We start from the raw sequence: 15,116 nt of genomic DNA, 5'->3' as shown, positions 1-15,116 counted from the left end.
CCCGGAAGCTCGACCGGAAGCTCTTCGGGCACGTTTACCATCATGCACACCACTGCTTCCCGTTGCTTATAGGGTTTGAGCAGATTACAGTGGTAAACTTGCTGTGCTTTCCGCTTTCCTGGCAGACTCACCACGTAGTTAACGTCCGACAGTTTTTGAACAATCCGTGCTGGGCCCTCCCACTGCACGTCGAGTTTGTTCTTTAGCGATGTGCGCAATATCATGACCTCATCGCCCACCTCAAAACGACGGGCCCTGGCTGTCCGATCATAATAAACCTTGGCCCTCTGCTGGGCCTCTGCCATTGCTTCACCTGACAACTCCTGTGCCCTTCTTAAGCGTTCGAGGAGCTTAAGCACGTACTCTACCACGACTGGGTCGTCGCCCCTGCCTTCCCATGATTCTCGAAGCATGCGAAGCGGAGATCGCAGCGAGCGACCGTACACCAGCTCAGCTGGCGAGAACCCCGTAGCCGCATGCGGCGCGGTTCTTAAAGCAAACATCACTCCAGGCAGACACAGCTCCCAGTCAGTTTGATGTTCAAAACACAATGCTCTCAACACGCGCTTCATGACGGAGTGGAGCTTCTCAACGGAATTCGACTGGGGGTGGTGCACTGAGCTGTGTAACAGCCTTACCCCGCACCTTTCGAGAAAGGCTGTCGTCAAAGCGCTAGTAAACACTGTACCCTGATCTGACTGGATTTCTGCAGGAAAACCAACTCGCGCAAATATGGACAGTAGTGCATTGACTATCTCAACTGAGCTGAGTTCTTTAAGCGGCACTGCTTCAGGGAACTTTGTCGCTGGGCAGATCACAGTCAAAATGTGTCGGTACCCCGTGGCTGTTACCGGCAGAGGTCCCACTGTATCAATAACGAGCCGTCTAAAAGGCTCCGTAATGATAGGTACCAACTTCAACGGCGCCCTCGATTTGTCCCCTGGCTTGCCCACCCGCTGACAGGTGTCGCATGTCTTCACAAAGTGGTCTGCGTCCCGAAAACACCCTGGCCAATAGTACTCCTGCAAGAGACGGTCCTTAGTTTTCTTAACTCCTAGGTGTCCGGACCACGAACCCCCATGCGACAAGCGCAACAGATCCTGACGATAGCATTGAGGCACGATCAGCTGATCGAACTCCACTCCCCTGCGGTCTAGATACTTCCGGTACAGGACCCCACCTCTTTCCACAAAGCGAGCATTTTTCTTGGCGATACCTTCCTTGATAATGCAGCGTATGTTTTCTAGGCTGCCATCCTTCTTTTGCTCGGCTATCAAAGCCGACCGGCTGACTTTTAGCAACCTGTTAAGTCCGTCTGACGTAGGCGCGATGAGCAAATCTGGAGACAGCTCTTCTAACTTTCCCGTGTCGGGATTTTCCTCTCCAGTATCTGGTGCCTTTAACGCTACAGGCTCAATTTTATCCCGTTCGGGCGTGCTCTGAATACCAGCTTGCTGCGCCTCTGACCCTTTCTCATCGTTCAACAACGTCGGTCCCGCAACTACCGCCTTTGCAGCGAGCTCCCGAACCTTCGATCTGGTTAAGGCCTGAACGCTAGCCTCACCAAACAAAAGCCCCTTCTCGCGCAGGAGGTGATCGGACCTGTTCGAAAATAGGTACGGGTACTGGGGGGGCAGCATAGATGACACTGCCGCCTCCGTCTCAAGCGCTCCGAAAGGTCCTTCAATCAGCACTTTTGCTACGGGCAGACACACGCTGTGAGCTTCCACGGCTTGCTTGATCCATGCGCACTCGCCCGTGAACATATCGGGTTCTACGTAAGAGGGGTGAACTACATCCATTGTAGCTGCGGAATCGCGAAGCACTCGGCACTCTTTCCCGTTCACGAGGAGGTCTCGCATGTAAGGCTCGAGAAGCTTCATGTTCTCGTCAGTGCTGCATATAGACAAAAACACGACTTGTGTTTTTGTTTCTGGACACTGCGCCGAAAAGTGACCCGGCTTCTGGCACGTATAACAAACGCGCGCTTGCCTCGTCTCGAACCGCTTTCTGCGTTCGGCTTCGGTTGCCGCCGTCTCCTTACGTTCGGTCGGACTGCTTTCACTCGCATCCGCACTACGTGTATCCCCCTTTGCTCTCATGGGTGTGAACTTCGGCCTCTCAAACTTGGAGCCAAATTCACCCTTTTGACCGTCCTTAGCTCCGCGAGCCCGACGCGTCACAAACTCCTCGGCTAACTCAGCGGCTCTAGCCACCGTACTAACGTCTGGCCTATCCAAGACCCAGTACCGCACGTTCTCAGGTAACCGACTATAAAACTGTTCTAGCCCGAAACACTGCAGAACTTTCTCGTGGTCACCAAACGCTTTCTCTTCTTTGAGCCACTCCTGCATGTTTGACATAAGCCTGTAGGCAAACTCTGTATATGACTCACTTCTGCCTTTCTCATTTTCCCGAAACTTCCGACGGAACGCCTCCGCTGACAGCCGGTACTTTTTTAGCAGACTCGATTTCACTTTGTCGAAATCCTCTGCCTCCTCTCTCTCCAAGCGAGCGACTACGTCGGCCGCCTCGCCGGGTAGCAAAGTGAGCAAGCGCTGTGGCCACGTTTCCCGAGAGAACCCCTGCTTCTCGCACGTTCGCTCAAAGTTAACCAGGAACAAACCAATGTCCTCTCCAAGCTTAAACGGCCGCATCAGGTCAGTCATTTTGAACAATACTCGTTCTCCTGCACCGTGTGCCTGACTTCCATTACGAGCGCGTTCCATCTCTACCTCGAGACGCTTCATTTCCAAAGCGTGTTCGCGCTCTTCTTTTTCTTTCTGTTCTTTTCGTTCACGCTCATCTTTCTCTTTCTGTTCTTTAAGTTCACGCTCATCTTTCTCTTTCTGTTCTTTACGTTCGCGCTCATCTTTCTCTTTCTGTTCTTTAAGTTCGCGCTCCTGTTTCTCTTTTTGCTCCTCCCTCTCCTCAATGGTCTCAAGGCATTCCGACAGCTCGTCATCCTCAGCTTCTAACTCAAGAATAGCCCTTAGCAGTTCTGGTTTTCTGAGTTTGTCTGAGACATCCAGACCCAACTCTCTCGCAAGCTCCAGCAATTTCGGTTTGCGCAACGACTTCAAATCCATGGCTGCTCTGAATGCTGCTTTCTCTACTGCCTACTATTGTCTTGCCGCAAACTAACCCGGCAGCAACGACAACCCCAATTACCAGCTCTGTTTCTAACACTAACAAAAGCCTGGCAAAACTCAGAAGAAGAAAGTCCCGCACTCACCAAACCTCGCAGCCAAGACTTCAGCGCAGTCGTTCCGCTGCAGGCAACCAGTCATCACACAGGGCTCGTTGCGCTGCTCCCGGATGGTCGTTGTGCTGCTCAGCATACAGTCAACCGCATCTCTTCGCTGCTGGCCTCCGTTGTCGCGATCTCACCGCTGGCAACCAGTTGTAGGAATCGCACCGCTGGCACGAGTTGTTGGGGTCTCGGTGCTGACGCCCGTTATTGCCAATGGGTCGCAAGCCCCAAGGGTAGCGTTGGCCTGGCGGCCTGTGGCACTGGAAGCATCCGAAGGTCCCGGCAAAGCAAGAGAAGACTGGTAACAGAACAACTTGTTTATTCTAACATAGCAAAAGAGCGGCCGGTCAGGTCGACCGAAGTGGAGAGACGGGAGAGCACGTAACTCAACAGTACAAATCGGAGCCTCTCTCCTGGCGTCCGGGGGCAGCTGCTCTTATACTCTCGGCGTCGCGGTCCAAAAGGGAAGGTCACGGGATGAAGGTCACGGGATGAAGGTCACGGGACGGCGGAGCATGAGCCCACGACGGCGCGCACGGTCGAGCCGAGAGACCTGCTGAACCGAGTGTAGTGACGCATCGCCAACCCTCACTTGGGGAGCTCCGCTCCCCGGCTGCCGCGCTTTGACAAGCGTGGGCACACACACACGCACACACGAAGACACGTGGCACTGAAACACGCCTGGACACGCTTGGCGGGGAGGCGTTGCGGCGGCGTCGAACGGGCCAAAATGTCCGCCGCTTTGAACGAAGCCCCGGCGTCCGTTGCATCCGCGCCGGCATTACCGCGCGTTGTAGGCGAAACGTAACAGTACGTATACAATTTGTATCAGGTTGCGCAAGAGACACAGGACGGAGCCGTCGCTAGACGTTAACAGGCTCTCATGGACATTCAAGATTCATGTATTTCAAGCAAACCACTATGTCCGTCTCTGGGGGGAAAAATTGTTTCGCAAGTGGGCACGGCACTGGGCACTCTGAGCGTTATCTGACACCGGCGAGTCTGCGACATTTACCATGTCTTCGAGAGGACTCAACCGGCCTGATTGTGCGATGCAGCTTGTAAACAACGAGCAGCCATAAAAGGCGACATCTCGCTTTTGTGACACCGGAAACGGTTTCTGAAAGAATGCTTGCAAACAGTCCTTCATCGTCGTCACTCTACTACGTCACGCACTCGTCTACTATGAGATAGTGGACGAAATTGCCAAATTGGTAGCAATCACTGTTGAAAAGGCTGGGAGATAGTATATTATGACTCACTAACAGAAAGAACATTGAGTTAATCGCTTGTTTAGCCGCCACTTGCACGCGACAGACTGTTGTGCAAGTTCGTGTAGCCTTCTCAGAGCCCCTTGGTATCAAGACACCTTAAAGTAGACAATTCACTCAAAATTTCTTTGCAGGTGTGCATTGGAAAGTGAGTTTATCACTATACTCCGTTTCAGACGTCAAGTGCAACCCTTTGGAAGCTACGAAAGAAGTTCGGTGACAAAATTGTATCACTCCGCGCGTTCCGTCCATACCTCGCTGCACGCCAAAGGCGTATGCTCGCGCGGTCATGCACGTGAGGCTGCCGCGACGGGCTGCCAATCAAAAACCCGAAAAGAAACGCAATGAAAAACAAATTGATCTAAAACAACGCATTAGAGAACAGTATATCACAGTTTGTTTGTTTCTAAAGATTAAAACGTTTTTCATTCAATACTGAGCCCCTATAAAGAACAGTTTCGCACAATTACGATCAAGAACATCAAACTATTTCTAAATGGGGACGCAGTCACTGCAAAAAGTCTCTCTAGTCTCCACAGCGTTGCACCTTATGTCTGAGATGAAGTATAGCTGCCAAGAATCTCCAGGTGCAAAAAAAGAAAAACGATTGCGATATTCTTTAATGCGAAATTTGAGCACAGCTGTATGTGTAGCTTCATTTCCCGATATATTGAAGCAAATAATTTGAAACCAATATCACCGCACCGACTGGCAGTGGGCCACTGCCGTCAGCGCCTTCGCAAAGGGAGAGGCAGTATGGGAGAGAGAGAGAGAGAGAGAAACAACTTTATTGAGCCGAGCTCGACATCTTCTTAGACGCCGTCGATGGAAGTGGTTCCCTCTTCACGGGACCCATATGCCATAGAGTTTCTTACAAAAATTACTAGAGGGAACTCTGGCGCTAGTGTCTACGGTAGCTGCAATGGAAGCGGTTGTCCCAGCATGGGAATTATGGGAAGTACATGGATTTGCCTAAACTTCGTCCTTTTGGCTTCAAACGGCTTTGTGACTTTGTAAACTCGTCATTTTCAACAGTGTATTGCGTAATACATAACTAAATAAAGATCACTAAAATTGCCCGACGGCAGGATTCGAAGACAGGGACTCTAGCACACAAAGCCTGATATTAAAACCATTGAGCCACGGACGCACGTATCGACAAGCGAATGAAACGCCCTTATGAATTTATCGCGGGCATGCCAGTGCCTGGAGACGCTTGGCGCGTTTCGATTTGGCCACCTGGACAAGCTCAACCGTTGCAATTAATAGCAATTGTACGCGTTCCCTGCGTCTTCTGCACTTCGAAGAATATAGATTGCGCTGAAATATACGACAATAACATTTATATAGCGTAATATACAAAGCCACAAGAACGTCTGAATCCACAAGCACGAAGATCAGACAAATCCATGTACTTCCCATCATTCCCATGGTAAGACAACGACTGCAGCGCCAGAGTTCCCTCTAGTAATTTTTGTAGGAAACTCTATGCCATATGCTTCCCTAGCGGAACGCTGGCATGATGAGCCGCATCGGAGCCAGCTGTGGAAGACGACGACGACGAACGCTCGAGCGGTGGCATGCGCGCGTTCGCACAGTTACGCCGAGGGACGGTGACGCACAACTCTGGAACGGGCGCTGAGCTGCGCTCTTTAAAAACGCACGCCAAGGTCGTCTGTTTAGAAGACACCCAGTCTCATCCGTACGAGTGTTACAAACCGCACTGTGTTCTGAGACACTGTACCCTTTATTCATTAAATCATTGCTTCTTAATCTGCGGTTTGCGACCCCCAGGAATCACAAGAGAATTCTAGGGATGCCAGAGGAATTGATGCGGAGATTCATTGCTCCCCTGACGAGCGTCGTCCAACAAACCAGCAATTGAGGTGTCTGTCGAAACCTTGGTGACGTTGTATGTCCACTTCGATACAGATCAAAACCACCTCTGCACAGATAAAAAACATTTCTATATCTATCAAGTGAAAGACGATAAGCAAGCTTGATGTTCAACCCGACTTATGACTTTGCCAGACTCGAACGAGTCCGAAGTCAGTGCACTCCTTACCAGCTACACGGAGACGTTTAGCTATAATTGTAGACTGCATGCGACACATGAAAGAATTACGATGCAATCGTGAAGAAATGAGGTAAATCGTGGTTTTAGTTGCTATGGGATTTAAGGTTTTATGGTGTTCTCTGTACGTCGCCGTGCTCTCCTTAAAAAAATAAACTTAGTTGGCCGTGTTACCGCTTGCGGTAACTCACTTTCCTATAATCTTGAGACAGGACTGACCGCTCCCTGAGCTCCTGTAACGATGTCGTAAGCATATGGCCATGAAACGTGGGCGCTGCAAGAACAGGCACGCATCGGAATCGCCGGAAATACTAGCAATATGAAAGCTAAGTACTCGTTACGCTGTAGAGGTCATAGTACTGCGACAGTTATCACAACATTGAATAGCTTAAGTCATATGTGGAGCCCCGCTTAGCCTCTAGTCGAGGAGCGGTGCAATGAGCATCGTAGCAATCCAAGCACGTCGGGCGCGGACACGATTGGTTCTTTCTGTTAGCACACTTGCGTTTCGCGCGTGCACTTAGCTGGAATGGTGCAGGCGTTTGAACGTGACAGACATTCTGTTAATTTTAATCCCGGGTTCGAGAGAGACGCTCATAAAAATGGCCTTCACCAGGGCTCTCAAGTTGGGGCGAATATATTATTGATTGTTTCTTTTTTATTTCGCATTTATATACTTAACACAACTCTGACACGTCCAGAAGAAGAGATTTAAGTAAAAATTGGATCTAATGTAAATGACCAGTCTTTTTTTTTTCCTTTTCCACTGAAAATGCCTCGTACGCTGATACGTTTTTTGCACGGTGCATAACAATTATACATGCTTTTTTTTTAAGCGCATGGCAGGAACTTAAAAGCATGCCGCCAGTTTCTTATTTGTCTATATAAGTGACCGATCAATAATTATGATGGTTTGTTAATGTACCCAGGAAGAGAGCACTCAAACTTAACTGAAACAATTGTAGCCAGCCATTGAAGAATGCTTTTACGAAAGAGGGCGCGTATTCACGAAAAGAGTTCTTACGCTAAAGCTACTCGTAAGATCAGTTGCCAGCCAACCGGGATGTTGGACATATAATTAAAGTAGGAGGCCCGGCCACAGCTCTTAAAGGGGCCCTGAACCACCCCTCGGGCTTGGTGAAATAACATAGTCTGCGGGTAGCATACGCTGCCGTGAACATAGCTAGTTTTGCTGTCGTACGCGGTGTGTGGAGCTCGCAAGCGGATCGCGAAGTTACCTTTCTCGCAAACGCTCTCTCTTCAGCAGAAAGCCCTGTCCTCACTGTCTTCTGGACGCTTTATTTCGTCATCGGATGCTTTATTCCATCGTTCCCTTAGACGGCTGCTATTGGCCGATAGCTGACATCGAGCTGTGGTGAGCTACATGGCGTAGATACCGCGGCCGCCGCGGGGTGCCGCCAACAGTCTACTGGCTAAGCACACTGCGGCTCGTTGAGGACAACCTCGTTTGGCTCATGTTTAGCGCGTCGTAGTCACCAAAGGCGGTAGTCGTGACGTCTACGTTAACATACAAAATGAAATTTGAACTGCGGCTTACGGTGACATTTAGAAAGTGGAGCATTGCGAGCACGCCCCCACTCCGCTGTAGCCTTCGCAGTGCAAGGCACTGAAAAAGGAACGGGAGCACAGCGGAGGCCGTGTTTGATTGCCAATAACTCCGCTTCTGCTGAACGCACCGAAGTACTTTCTGCGGCGAAGTGTTTCTGAAATAGCCTATTTTCACTTCCAATGCCTTTCTCCACATCGATGAAAAGCGGTTCAGGGCCCCTTTAAGAAATGAAAAATTTCGCGTTGGGAATTCTGCTCGAGACTTTATACATGGGCTCTGATTTTTGCTGCTGATACACGCTGTTTTTTCCACGCACCCAACAGAGGTCGCACTGGTTGTTCGAACCCGTCGTACGTACGGTGCATTTCTTCAAGCCTCGAGTGTTCAGGCCAATATCTTGCGCTGCACGGGTGCATAAGTCACGCAACTATAATTAACCCTTTCGCTGTCGGACGTTTCTGGCCGTGACGCACCCCCAGTGTCGGCTTGGTTTCAGGGAACGAGCATAACAGGGAATGAACATAGCAATTTATTTTTGATTATGATTGGTATACAAATAACATAGTCAATGCAATATGCACATTTCAGTGTTCTGCAGCTGTTGTTAGTAAACATCATCATCATCATCAGCCTGACTATAAAATCTGTTCAACATCCGAATCTGACGATGCGGAACCCTCTTCGTCTCAAGCGACTTTGTCCGAGTCCGAATCCGAGCTCGGCTCGTATTCTGAATCGGAATTCAGCCACCGCTCCCATGAGCAGACGAAGGTCCCGCGCGCCGAGCCATCCGAAAGTAACCGCGCGCAGGGAGGATGCGCTTTCAGTCGCCCGCGCAACGGAGAGAAATGGGACGTTGCGTGATCAAGAAGACAGAGGGAGATGGAAAAAGGCTAAACAAAGTTCGAAGGGCTTTACGTTTACTGCTGCAAGTCGGAAGCGAGGGTGTGGCGAGAGAGCGAAAGCAGCAATCGAGTCACCCTTTTTGGAGAGGCAACGGCTCGTGCGCCTGAACTTGACGCGCCGTAGCAGGCACACCAACAGAAGAAAAATAAAAACCTTCAAACCAGCGGAGATTACAGAACAACCCTTGAACCCATAACCACACGCGCGCGACGCATGATCCAGCGAACGCGGAGCCACCGCGCCACTCAGCAAAGAGAAAGTGGGGAGTGGCAGTCGCACCGTACTCTTCAATACATGGGTTAACACAGGTCGGAGCGAATATACGAACTTGTAGAAAGAGTCAACAGATGGCGTGGCCAATCCAGGAGCGCCTGCTTTTGCGCTCAGGCGCGAAATTTTGAACGCACGATAGAGAACGTACCGGTACGTCAGTGACACCGTGGGGGGGAAGCGCGATGACGTACCGGTACGTCAGTGACAGCGAAAGGGTTAAGCGCGCTTAGCTCCGCGCGCCGCGAGCGAGCGTGCATGCCGGTTCACGTCGCGCAGCGGAAGCGCTGATCTTATCGCACCGGTAGTTCTCACCGTGGCGTAGAGGTGGCGCCACTGCTCTCGCGCGAGAGAGCCGTCTTGCGGTCACGGACATGTCTTGCGGTACACCATCTCCACGGCAAATGTGGCGGCTGGCTTGCCGTCAACCACTTGGTTACTCGTGGTGAGGGTGGTGAGTTGTTCGAAGATAATCACTGCTCGGTGAGTTGGATAGATGCGCGATTTGTTTTGCAGGCTGGACGCAGCGTGCTATAAAGCGTCAATTTGTCTAAACCTGCTGGGTAAAATGGGCCGTCCGACGCACCATATATAAATGTCGCGGAGCTTCAGTTTTATGTCATTCTAAAGTAGGAGCCGGCTTTATTTTTTTTTGTCTTCTTTTGTTCTTCTTCTTTTCTTTTCTTTTACATACAACACGAGCTCGATTGAGTAAACTAGCGGTGTCTATGCGGCGAGGAGCGGGCGGTGCGCGAATACTCGCGTTCCGCAGACTTATCGTGCCCTGGCAGAAAAATAAGTAAACGATTTAATACCTGCTTTGACATTGCGCCCTAGAAGAAAGGTATCGGCGTGTAGGGGACAATGATCGCGCGCCTCGCACCTTCAGCCGTATGTCAGGCGATTTCACAGCATTCGTATAACGCACACTACAATAGCTTTCATAGAGGCTTTGGAGTAAGGTTATACTGTTCGATTCTGCATATATTACGCATCTCATGTCACGCACTCAACGAAGCGACTTTACTTGGGGACGCCTAGCACACCTCAACGCACTACATCACCGCTTTAATAACACAGAGTTCAGGAGACGCATATTGCCGACTTTCGGAACTTTTGAGTAAAAAATCCAGACACAGGTCTGTTCCTAAATTTTTAAAAGAATATTTGCGTTTTCTTGAATAGTATTTATAATAGAAGAGTAAGTATTATATTACTATGTATTATATTACTATTATTGTTAATAAGTATTATGCTAATAAGCATTATGTAAGTGAAACTTCTGAAAAATGCCAGTCCTACCTCGAGTGGGGTCTTGGTAAACCGAACAATATGCAAGTACTAAACGCGGGTAGCGGCATTACGATAACGTTTCCGCACCAGTACATAGTGATTTCACGTATTAGGCTGATTTGATGTCACGTATTAGTGAGAAGGATTAGCTTTAGATTCGAAAGTAACTATAAGGAAGCTTTAGTTCGGAGTCAACTCCGATTTTCCCATTGAAGTACAGTAAGACGCAGAAACACCCTCATTCAACAACTGGTGAGCCGATTTGAATGAAATTTGTTGCATTCGAGAAAGAAAGTTGTGTTCTACCGATCGTATCAAGCAGAAGAAACCTCAAATTTTTTGCAAAACTGTCTGCAAATCGGTAAGCTCGAACAAAAAATAAAAAGTAAAAGAACACAGGAAGAAAGTTTGCAAGTACATAACGCTGCACGAAAAAGAGAAGTCGCAGTTCTGTAAACAGTATGTATTAGAGCATCTATTACGGGCAAATGTGACGTGTAGTTTTAGAGTTTACGTGATATTGTTACAATACTTAAAAAAGGTACTGCGAAAGTCCTACTTACAAATTATTGCTATAGTTCAGGGCAGCTTATTATGCATCAATTTAGCCCGCTTTAGATGTCTTAATAGGTGCAATTTGCATTATTTTGATAAGGTTATTTTATTGCCGAGTTAAAGAGTTGCAAGATGGATTCTCCAGTATCTCCAGATTCTCCAGTATCTGAAATTTCCTGGTCTTCAAAAAAATAAAAAGATAATCTGCTAAACAACTGCTGCCTATTTGAGCTAGGTACTCCTGCAGTCGGTATGTTTTAAACTTTACTTGAAACGCAACATTTCTTATCAAAATCAATGCGGTAGTTGTCGAGAAAAACGATTTGCAGTACGCGTGCATTTAGATAAGAGTACCCGTGGTAAAGCTTCCTTTTAAGTACACAGCCAGGGAACTTTCAGTCACTTTCCGTGCACAAAAGCGGCAGAGCTACGCGAAGGCACAGTGAAATCACAGTCGTCTCACTGGTGTCATTGATGACATCGGAGCTGCTCTTTGCGTCCGATATTCGGAAAGATAAAATGTAACCTTCGTTATATCCGCGAATAATGAGCCCCAATTGTTACGCTGAATGAATGCGAATAGAGTTGGGAGAGAACCCTCTAGAGGTTCAGTGTTTCTCTTCAGTTCCTCTCAAGTACAGCAAATTAAGTCATGCTGATTGCTTTTGTACGAGAGCTTTTGTACAGGTTTAGTAAGCTTAAAGGAGTCCGTGAGGAAGTCTTGAAAGGGACGCTAAAGATAAACACTAAACCAATATAGACTGATTAACAATGCTTTGAGAACAATATTGCCAAAGGTAAGCAGATAAATAACAGCGTATTTACTATTTGCAACTAATATGGTGGATTTGGTGTTGCTGTTTCCTTCAACACGTGGCATGTACACACGAATGTAGAGGACAGAGAGAGAGAGAGAACTTATTTGAAAGAAGGCAGAGAGGTCGGCATGAGCTAACGCGCTCTAGCCTGCTACTGTGCACAGGGGGAGGGTGAACGGGGACATAAATATCGGCCCGGCATTGCACTACCTTCGGTATAGACCCACCTATGGGGAGTGCTTACGCCTGCTTCACTTCCGCTGCGGGTCGGGCCGGTTTTGGACTGTCTTCGGGATCGGCCCACGCATAGGGAGTGCTTAAAGCCTGCTTCACCTCCACCGCGGGTCGGCCCGGCATTGCACTAACTTTGGGGTCGGACCCACGTATGGGGAGTGCTTAATGCCTGCTTCACCTCCTCCGCGGGTTGGCCCGGTATTGCACTATCTTCGGAATCAGTCCACGCATGGGGAGTGTCTAACGCCTGCCTCACCTCCGCCGCCGGTCGGCCCGGCATTGCACTATCTTCGGTATCGGCCCACGTATGGGGAGTTCTTAACGCCTGCTTCACCTCCGCCGCCGGTCGGCTGGGCATTGCACTATCATCAGGATAGGCCCACGCATGGGGAGTGTCTAACGCCTGCCTCACCTCCGCCGCCGGTCGGCCCGGCATTGCACAACTTCGGTATCGGCCCACGTATGGGGAGTTCTTAACGCCTGCTTCACCTCCGCCGCCGGTCGGCTGGGCATTGCACTATCTTTAGGATAGGCCCACCTATGTGGAGTGCTTAACGCCTGCTTTACCTCCGCCGCAGGTCGGCCCGGTTTTGCACTGTCTTCGGCATCGGTCCACGTATGGGGAGTGCTTAACACCTGCTTCACCGCCGCCGCCGGTCGGCTCGGCATTGCACTATCTTGGGGATAGGCCCACGTATGGGGAGTGCTTAACGCCTGCTTGACCTCCGCCGCAGGTCGGCCCGGTTTTGCACTGTCTTCGGTATCGGTCTACCCGCCGTGGTTGCTCAGTGGCTATGGTGTCCGGCTGCGGAGCACGAGGTCGCGGGATCGAATCCCGGCTACGGCGGCCGCATTTTGATGGGGGCGAAATGCGAAAACACCCGTGTGCTTAGATTTAGGTGCACGTTAAAGAACCCCAGGTGGTCGAAATTTCCGGAGTCCTCCACTACGGCGTGCCTCATAATCAGAAAGTGGTTTTGGCACGTAAAACCCCAAATATTATTATTATCGGTATCGGTCCACGTATGGGGAGTGCTTAACACCTACTTCACCTCCGCCGCCGGTCGGCTCGGCATTGTACTATCTTCGGGATTGGCGCACGTATGGGGAGTACTTAACGCCTGCTTCACCTCCGCCGCGGGTCGGGCCGGTTTTGCACTGTCTTCAGGATCAGCACACGTATGGGGAGTGCTTAACGCTTGCTTCACCTCCGCCACCGGTCGGCTCGGCATTGCACTATCTTCGGGATCGGTACACGTAGGGGGAGTATTTAACGCCTGCTTCCCCTCCGCCGCCGGTCGGCTCGGCATTGTACTATCTTCGGGATTGGCGCACGTATGGGGAGTACTTAACGCCTGCTTCACCTCCGCCGCGGGTCGGGCCGGTTTTGCACTGTCTTCAGGATCGGCACACGTATGGGGAGTGCTTAACACCTGCTTCACCTCCGCCGCCGGTCGGCTAGGCATTGCACTATCTTCGGGATAGGTCCACGTATGGGGAGTGCTTAACGCCTGCTTCACCTCCGCCGCCGGTCGGCTCGGCATTGTACTATCTTCGGGATTGGCGCACGTATGGGGAGTACTTAACGCCTGCTTCACCTCCGCCGCGGGTCGGGCCGGTTTTGCACTGTCTTCAGGATCGGCACACGTATGGGAGTGCTTAACGCTTGCTTCACCTCCGCCACCGGTCGGCTCGGCATTGCACTATCTTCGGGATCGGCACACGTAGGGGGAGTACTTAACGCCTGCTTCACCTCCGCCTCGGTTTGGCCCGGCGTTGCACGATTTTCGGGATTGTCACACGTGTGGGGAGTTTTTTGCTTACAACGACACGAAAATTTCCTTGGACGGTAGAGGTATGCAGCTCCGCTTTAAAAGCCGCTTATCATAAAGACATCTTTGTTGCCATTTTTTCGTCCTTCTAATCATTGTGGCAGGTTGTCAAGAATATGAGAAGAGCCCATTCCCTTTAAACCTGAGTCACTGTTGTCGTAAGGTGTACAGGGCGAGTCAGAAATACCGCTACACGTTTACATTAAGTCCAGCGATGGAAGGTATATAAAGCTCAAAACATCACATCATTTCAGATAAGAGCCACATCTAGTGATCTGAGAGTGAACACGGAGGAGTGAAAGTTTGGGCAATAATGATCGAATGAGAACGTTAGGACTGAGAATATTGAGCGACAATACGAAGTGTGAACGAGTGTAAAATCCTTAACGAAAGTGTGGGGCCTGTGATACGAAGTGCTGAACGCAACCATTGCTTATTCCAGTATGTCATGGTGCACCTGCTCATTATGCTGCTGCGGTGAAGGAAATGTTGAGTCTCGAATTGCCAAGCAGATGGCTGGGAAGCAGAGAGCCGACAGAACTGACAGCTTCCGTTAAATCTTTCTTTATAAAGGTTTGAAGCACCCGTTTATACTTGAGGACATCCTGTACGTAAATACGAAGTGCCGTGCGACTAGTCGCGCGGCACTTCTTTTTATTATGCGGGCTTTTTTTCAGGCTTCGAAAAAGCATCAATTGAAGTTATAGCGCTGGATTGACACGGACAAGAAAGACAACAGGACGTGCGCTTTCCTATCGTCTTTCTTGTTCGTATCAATCTAGTGCTATGACTTCAATAGATGCGACGAACTAAATAGCCCAAAAATGTGCACTCTTGGAAAAAGTTGTTATGTCTATGGCATTTATTTCGCAACTAAAAGCTGTATCGGGAATTTTTCAGGATGGTCTACGAATATCTCATTGACACTTTTGGTCTGAATATATAATTTGAGAAGTTGATTAATGAACAATAACTAATTGTACAATTAGGTGATACACAAACAAAAAGTCTGACTTGTTTCAATTGACGGCCAACAATAT

Source organism: Dermacentor andersoni, chromosome 4 (genome assembly GCF_023375885.2).
Source record: "Dermacentor andersoni chromosome 4, qqDerAnde1_hic_scaffold, whole genome shotgun sequence".
NCBI classification, from domain to species: Eukaryota; Metazoa; Arthropoda; class Arachnida; order Ixodida; family Ixodidae; genus Dermacentor; species Dermacentor andersoni.
The sequence above is the reverse complement of the archived record's forward strand: the minus strand, read 5'-3'. Positions refer to the sequence as shown.